Source organism: Hylobates moloch, unplaced genomic scaffold, assembly GCF_009828535.3.
Source record: "Hylobates moloch isolate HMO894 unplaced genomic scaffold, HMol_V3 SCAFFOLD_5, whole genome shotgun sequence".
NCBI lineage: Eukaryota > Metazoa > Chordata > Mammalia > Primates > Hylobatidae > Hylobates > Hylobates moloch.
In genome coordinates this window covers 92,198,969-92,206,529 of record NW_026652280.1, presented here as the reverse complement: position 1 = coordinate 92,206,529, position 7,561 = coordinate 92,198,969, and positions in this window count along the sequence as shown.

The following is a 7,561-nucleotide window of genomic DNA, read 5'->3' as shown; positions in this document are numbered from 1 at the left end:
TGCTCCTGATTCTTTCTACACACACATCTAAAGACGGTGCGGTTCGCTGTCATGGGTTCGGTCTCTCTCTGTGGAGAAGCAGCTCCGCCTCTGTGGGGGCTCAGGGCAGAGGAGCAGTGTCTCGTAGCGGGCAGCAGCGCCAGCGCCCCTCTGTCAAGACCCAGGCTGGGGCAATCTTTCTTGGTTTTGTGTCCAAAGGTGAAGGGGTAAGAGGAAGGTCCTCAGCTGGCCCTCCCCACACACAGGATGGCAGGGGCACTGTGGGGCTTTTCTTATTAAAATGAAAAAAAGTTGAAAAAAAGAGAGTCGGTGGCGCTCCTCCGCAGGGTGTTCTGTGCAGAGCGAGGCTCAGGGCGCAGCCCTGAGAGGGCTGCAGGCCCACCCTGCCCAGTGCCCACCGCCGTGCTTCACCCCAGCTCCAGCTTCTTGTTCCCTTCCGCCCATGTGCCCAGCCCTCCCAGGTGGGCACAGCCCAGGTGCAGCGGCCATGGGGGGGCGGCGGATCTGATGCATGCCTCTGCCGTGGAGTCTGTCTGCTTTGGTGCCTGTCCCTGCCTCCCACCCACCTCGTGTATAGATTTTAACGCTTCTGTTAACATTAGACCTCTGCCACAGGCTGGGATTTCTATACATAAGAACAAAAGCAAACACCTAGGACAGCCAACGCCAGGCGGTACAGGCGGGAAGGGGCTCTCTACGGAGATCGAGGACATGAAGCAAACTGCCTCTTGCTCGCCTTCCCCTTTTGTGCTTCTTCGGACACATGCGGACTCCAGCAGGCGCCATGGAAATGGGCAAGCCCCTGCAGTGTACCCCTGTCATAACTGTGAGCAACTGCAGCTCCAGAACAATAAATCCCTTCCACAAAGACAGCGACGCAGGTCTTCATCTGGGCAGGGCGGGCGCGCAGGGCTCTGTGACAGCCCGGGACAGCTTCTCGTTCCCCACTTGCAGCCCCTGGGCTGCGCCAGTGTGAACGCAGCTACCCTCTGCCCAGCTGAAGAGGGCGAGATTCCAGGCGGCCAGGGTCAGAGGTCACTTCCGATGTGTGGGGCCATCCCCCGAGGCTGCCCCAGCCTGAGGCGGGCTCCCATTGAGGGCCAGGGCCTGGGCGGAGCACTCTTTGCACGGCACCTCTGCCACCCCACAAGGCCTGCACGGGCCACCCAGGGCCTGGGCCTTTTCCTGGAGAATGAGCCTTTTTCCCACTCCTTACTTGGGAAGGGTCCGGATAGGGTGCCATGACCCAGCCTTGGGAGTGAGGGGCCCAGGCTGAGCACAGCCCCTGGAGCTAGAGCGGGGATGGTCCCAGCCATGCCTGCCACAGAGGGCAGCCAGGGCCGTGGGCTCCACTGGCACGACGCCTTGGCCCAGCTGCCCTTCTGCCGCCGCAGCAGAAGGGCGAGTCGAGGCCAATGCTGTGTGAGGCCAGCGGCTGGGAGTCCACCGCAGCCTGGAGGAGGCCAGGAGCAGGCCTCAGCAGGGTCCAGGCAGAGACTGCGGCGTCCGCAGAGCTGCCCTGGGAGGCGCACGCCCACATTCCCCTCCCATGTGAAGGACTCAGATGCGGCCGGACTGCACCCAGCTGTCTATCATTGGAGCAGGTGCTAAGCACACGGTGGCTGGGGTGGGGGCGGGGGGATGACGATGCGGTGGGGGCCATATCCCCAGTCTCAGTCCAACAGAAGCTAGTAGCTGTCCCACCTCCATTGTGACAAAACGTTCCCAGACATTGCCATGAGTCTCCTGGTAGGGGAAAGAATCACCCCCAGGTGAGAGCCACTGCCCTGAACTTCAAGCTGTGCCTGTACCCATCTCTCTGGAGGGAGCCAGGGGGTCACCATGTTTGTCAGGCTTAGTTAGCTCAGGGCTCCGCTCAGAGCCCAGGACACAGGGAAGCTGAGCCGTCCTCCGTTTGACCCTGGACTGCCAAGTGGCTGAGCTCACAGGAGGTTGGTACCCTGAAGAGAAGGCACTTGGGAGGGGACCAGGGAATTAGGATCCATTCCAATCCCTGGATTACAGTTTCCCCATTCATTTTACCTTAAGAAACAGGCTGAGGAAAGGAATTTGGCTGCTACAATTCAGTGAGGCACAGGACAGTCTGTGGGGTCACAGGCTACTGGCCCTGGACCGGAAGCCTTCCTGACCCACGGTCCTGCACCTGCTTCTCTGAGAGCAGCCGATAACACACACTCCTGGTCCTCCTCTACACATTCACGGTGAGAAGTCAGACTTCTCAGGCACATGACTGGAGGCCCAAAAGGAAACTGTGTGTCAAGAGCCCTGCCAGCTCCCCACTGCTCAGGAAGGGGCTGTGTCCTGCAGTCCCACTTCTGACACCAAGCTCTCTTGGTTGTAAGTAACAGAACCCAAAGCGAGCTAAGCCAGAATCTGCTGGTTTATATAAAAAATGAAAACAAATATGGCAGGACTTCTGATGTGGCAGACACTAGTCTCACTTTACACCAGTCAGTCCTCACATCATTTCTATGAAGAAATTAAAATGGAGATTGAAAAAGGATGTGGTGGCTGGTCTGCCCACCTAGAGGACAGCTTCACAGTCCTGGTCCTCAGTTCCCAGGTGGCTAATCTGATGGGCGCATCTGGGCTCAGAGCCTGCCACGGCCTGGCCTGAGAGCTGGGGCCCTGGTGAACGAGCCGACTGGTGAGCCCATCCATGGGATGGCAGGTGGGTGGCAGGGGGCGACAGTCTGACCCACCTCCTGCACAGGATGCAGGCGGGAGGTGGGTGCTCCAGGGAGGGGCCCTGCACATAGCAGTCCAGGTCTAGCTCTGCTCCGTGGGGAGCCTGCCCTGGGCTTTTCCATCAGCTGAAGGCAGAGGCACAGAGCTCCAGCCTCCTAAGCTGTAAGATGGAACAATTCCTGGTGTCACAAAGCCTCAGAGCTTCCAGGAGGCTGATGCCCGTGTGCTGGCTTCAGGGTGGGGTGTTCCAGCTCCCCTGCTCCCATCCCCTGCCAGGGAGCTCACCACAGGTGGCCTGGCCCTGCCTCCCCGTCCTGCCTGCCTCCTGCCCTCCAGTGGTGGTGTGCCCAGGCCCTCTGCCCTAAGTCCAGTGCCACCCCACTCACTCGTGACTTCTCCCCATCCCACCCCAACTCCCCACCACCAACCCAAGTCTCTTGGTGTGATTTGGCAAGGGGTCAGGGTCAGCAGAGAGCCAGAGAGGAGAAGGCCGGCAACAGGAGGAAGAACCAGTGGCGACCTTCCAGGCAGCGAGGCCTGCTGGAGAGCGGGCAGGGCTGACAGACGTGCAGGGAACAGTACCCAGGGAGCCATGTTCGTGCCAGCCGGACCTGGAAGACTACATGCCGGGGAGTTGGGCCCTCTTGTGCACCTGCCCCCAGGACCATGTAAGAACGCCTTGGCCTGCTTGGTAGATGCATTGTCTCCTATGGTTTCCTATCACCGCCACAGTTAAGTTACCACAAACTAAGAAGCTTAAAACACCAATACCTCACAGTCCCAGAGTCAAGGACTGGGCACGTCTCACTCAAGGGGGTCTCCCTGGTCTAGAATCAAGGTGTGCTCCTCCTGGAGGCTCCAGGGGAGGACCTGTGGCCGCCTGCATCCTGTGGCCTGGGGTCTCCACCTTTGCAGCCAGCAGTGTGGGTGGAGCCTCCTCACAGCTGTGTCCTGCGCATCCCAGCCTGCGTCCAGCTTCCACGATGAAGGCCTCATGCTCTCACTGGGCCCAGATCATCTCTGCCTCTCAAGGTCAGCTGATTGCCTTAATCTCATCGCTGCTTTCATTCCCCTTTGCTGCTGGGTGGCACGTTCATTTCCATGGGACTAGATGTGGATATCACCGGTGGTGAGGGATGTCTCAGGCCGACCACAGTACCCTCCTGCTCCCACTGCTTCACACCCATCCCATGTGCAAATGCATCCCTCCCCTCGCGGCCCCAACAGTCTCCACCAAACACAGCACCCAGTCCAGTCCCAAACCTCACGTACAGCTCATCAGCTCACAAGTCGCAAGTTGCACCCTCTAAGCTACCCCAATCAGGTATGGGTGACACTCTGGGCATTCCACCCTGGGGCAGTTTCCTCTCCATCTGTGGACCCCGAAAGCTGGAAAACCAGTTACCTGCTCCCAAAATACAACCAGAGAACAGACGTGGAATGCCAGTCACAGACATTCCTGTTTTCAAGGAAAGTCTGGCTGGGTGTGATGGTCCAGCACTTTGGGAGGCTGAGGCAGAAGGGATCACCTGAGCCCAGGGGTTCAAGACCAGCCTGGGTAGTGAAACTTCAACTCTACAAAATATTTCAAAATCAGCCAGGCGTGGTGGCTCGCACTTGTGGTCCTGGCTACTCAGGAGGCTGAAGGGGGAGGATCGCTTGAGCCCAGAAGTCTGAGGCTGCAGTGAGCTAGGATTACCCAGTACTCCAGTTTGGGTGATGGTGAAACCCAGTCATTTATACATGCATACATACACACGTGACACACAGAGAAAGCTGCAAGGTGCCTGTGTCGCTGCTCCCAAGAAATCCAAAATCCAGCTGGGCACACTTCCTCCGTCCCAGCAAGGCCTGGGAACTCCTGGGGGTCCCGACTCTGCCTCTGTGCTGACACCTCCACCCTCAGGGCCACACTCTCTTTTTATGAAATGTGGCAAGTGTTCGCAGCTGAACAGTTTAGTCTGCTTCCTGCCTGCTGATTTTTGGGGGCCCTAGAGCCTTTCATCACATCCCCTCTGCCTCAGTCCAAGCCAGCCAAGTTTCTGATGGTGTAAGAGCCCCTCGTGGTTCTCATGGGGCTTCACTGGATCCATAAGACCCAAGGCTCGTCCACAGACCTCCCACAGCTGTCCTTGCTTTCAGCATCTGCTTGGGTGACCCGGGGCATCCACCAGCCACAGGCTCGCCCTCCTCCAGGAGCTCTTGGTGTGGCCGTTACTCCAAGCACACATTCCTAACAGTGAATCTCCTGACATCAGCATCTTCAGCTGAGAATTCCCGACGGCAGGGTGCTCACCCCTCTGCTAATGTCCTTCCCTCACTCGGCGGCCAACCTGAGCAGCGCAAGGGGGCTAGGCTGACCACCCGCGAGTGCTGCCCGCACATGGCAACGGGAGAGTGCAGCTGCACCTCTGCCCCCATGGACGGGGCTCTCCCTGGCTCCCGTTCCTTCCTTTCCCTCTGAGCTCCCACCTGCACCTTTAACCCCACATGTCCAAGGACGGGCGGGTCACAGCAGCTCTGACTCTTCTCAAAGCCCAGGCTGGTTCCTCCGAGCCCCTCGAGCCCCACACGCCTCTATCCTTCTACCACCTGTTTAACAACATCACGGGCTTTTTCTATCACCCTCAAAATTCTTTCAGCCCAATTCCAAAGCCACTTCCACCTTTCTAGGTGTTTGCTACAGCAGCACCTCAGGCCTAGAACCAAAATCTGCCTTCATCTGTTGCTGCAGTTGCCATGAACTTCGTGGCTGGAGGCAAAACGAACTTACCTCAAACGGACCTCACTGGGCTAGTCAGCAGGGCCGGATCTTTCTGGGTGCCTTCCTTTCCCAGCTTCTAGGAGCTGCCTGCACTGCTGATTCAGGCCCTTCCCACGCCGCGCTGTCTTCCTCCACTGCCTCCCTGCTCAGTGCCTTGGCTCTCCTGACAACACTGGGCCCATCCAGATAACCTCCCCGTCCTCAGGTCAGTGACTGGGAACCTGATTCCATCTGCAGCTTCCATCCTGCTGTGCTATCTAAGGAGACAGTCTCTTAGGATTAGGACACAGATCTCTTTTACCATAGAGACTGAGTGAGCCACGGCTGCAGCTGGGGGCAAGGGCTGAGCCCTTAGCACTGAGACCCCCCTCAGCGTACAGGCCTCCTGTTCACGGAGGGAAACGGAGTCAGAGGCAGGAAGGCTTGACCAAGACTCCAGGTCTTACAGCAAGAACCCATCCCAGTGGAGGACAGCGCACAGCACTGGGATGTCCCCCTCAGCCCAGGAGCGGGACAGGGCCACCAGACTATGGCCTAAAAGCAGGCACCCCCAATGCCCAGCGCTAGCCCTCATCCCAGGCACCCTTCCCAAAGGAACTCGTGCCCGCGACTCCCATGTGCCCTGGGGACCCTGCAGCTGCATTCTGAGTGTGAGACTGGCACGAACGCGTGCCCTGGACGCCTCCTAAGGCTGTCCCGCAGGCTCCACGCACACTCCATCTGAGGCTGCCTTGGAGGCTCCAGCTGGAATCCCGGTGTCCTCCTAGCCCCTTCAGCCCCAGTGGAGCTGGCCCCCAGCCCCCTGTGCCCCGCAGCACTCTCAGTCCAATCTTCCACCCGGCCTCCGCTCCGCAGCCAGACCCCAGGTTCGCCAGCACACAGCGACCCAGCCTGTGTGCCCGGTTGGCTCCCTGTGTCCTCAGCCAGGAGCTCCCTGCACACCCCAGCCAGGGCCTCAGCCAGAGAGGGTGGCCCCACCAGGCCACCCACCCCCGTTCTTGCCCTCCCTCGCCAGTGGACCTCCTTGCTACCTAGGCCAGCGCCGGTCCCTGCCTCAGCCTTCTACACTCAGCCCCTTCAGTCAAGTTCTGTAGGTGTCCTGGGGCCTCCATTCTGGGGGTCCACGCAGAGCATCAGGAGACAAGGGTGGGTGGCACCCAGTAGGCCTCTCTCTGGGAACTGGGCTTGGCTCCAGGCACTGACTCACCATGTGGCCCAGGGTCACAGAGTCAGTGCGGGCCCTCGTGGGGAGGTGGTGGACCAGGCGGTGAAGGCCTTAGGGTACGTGTGGATGTCGGAGGAGATGCCCCCAGCTGACTCCAGCCATGTTCTGAGAAGCCCAGAGGCTGTCAGCTCTCGGGGTGGGAGGCAGAGACAAGGCAGGAGAAGGGCCTCTGACCTGCAGCTTGGTCCCTGGGAAAGCCAAGAAGGGGCCTGTTGGCCACAGGTGCATCATGCAGGCTGAGCCCGAGGCCAGGGGAGCACCATGACCTGGGCAGGCCCCACTAGCTAAAGGGGGGGGGGGCGGTGGGGGACTGCCCGAGGTCACTGTGCAGCAGGCACCATTGGCAGGGGCCCACAGTCCTGAGGTCTGAACCAACTAGGCCCTGACCTGAAGCCCTCTCTTCCCGCTTCTCAGCCCACTCAGGTCCTGATAAGCTCCAGGCTTCAGCTTAGGGCCCCTCTTCCTGCAGCACGTGCCCACCCACTCCCAGGCTGAGGACACAAACCTGCTTGCCCCTGGGCCACGCTGTCCCGGCCAGGAATGGCCCCTGCGGCAGAGCCACTGTTTCGGGTCCAGAGCTCTTTGGAGAAGAACATTTGATGGTCTCCGCCACCAGCATGGGGAGAGGCAGGGGGCTGAGGCAGCTGCGGAGAGCGAGTGACACGGGGTATGTGCTTCCCCCACGGCACCTGCAGGCTGGCTATGGACCCTCACAGGCAGCCAGGGGCGAGTCTGCTCTGACCCCCACTCTCGGGGCAGCCTCCGGGGTGCCTGCTGCTGGGGCTGCCCACCAAGGAAGTGGTCGGGCTGCCCACAGTGTGGGGGGGGTCACCAAGACACTAAGACGCACACAGGCTCTGACC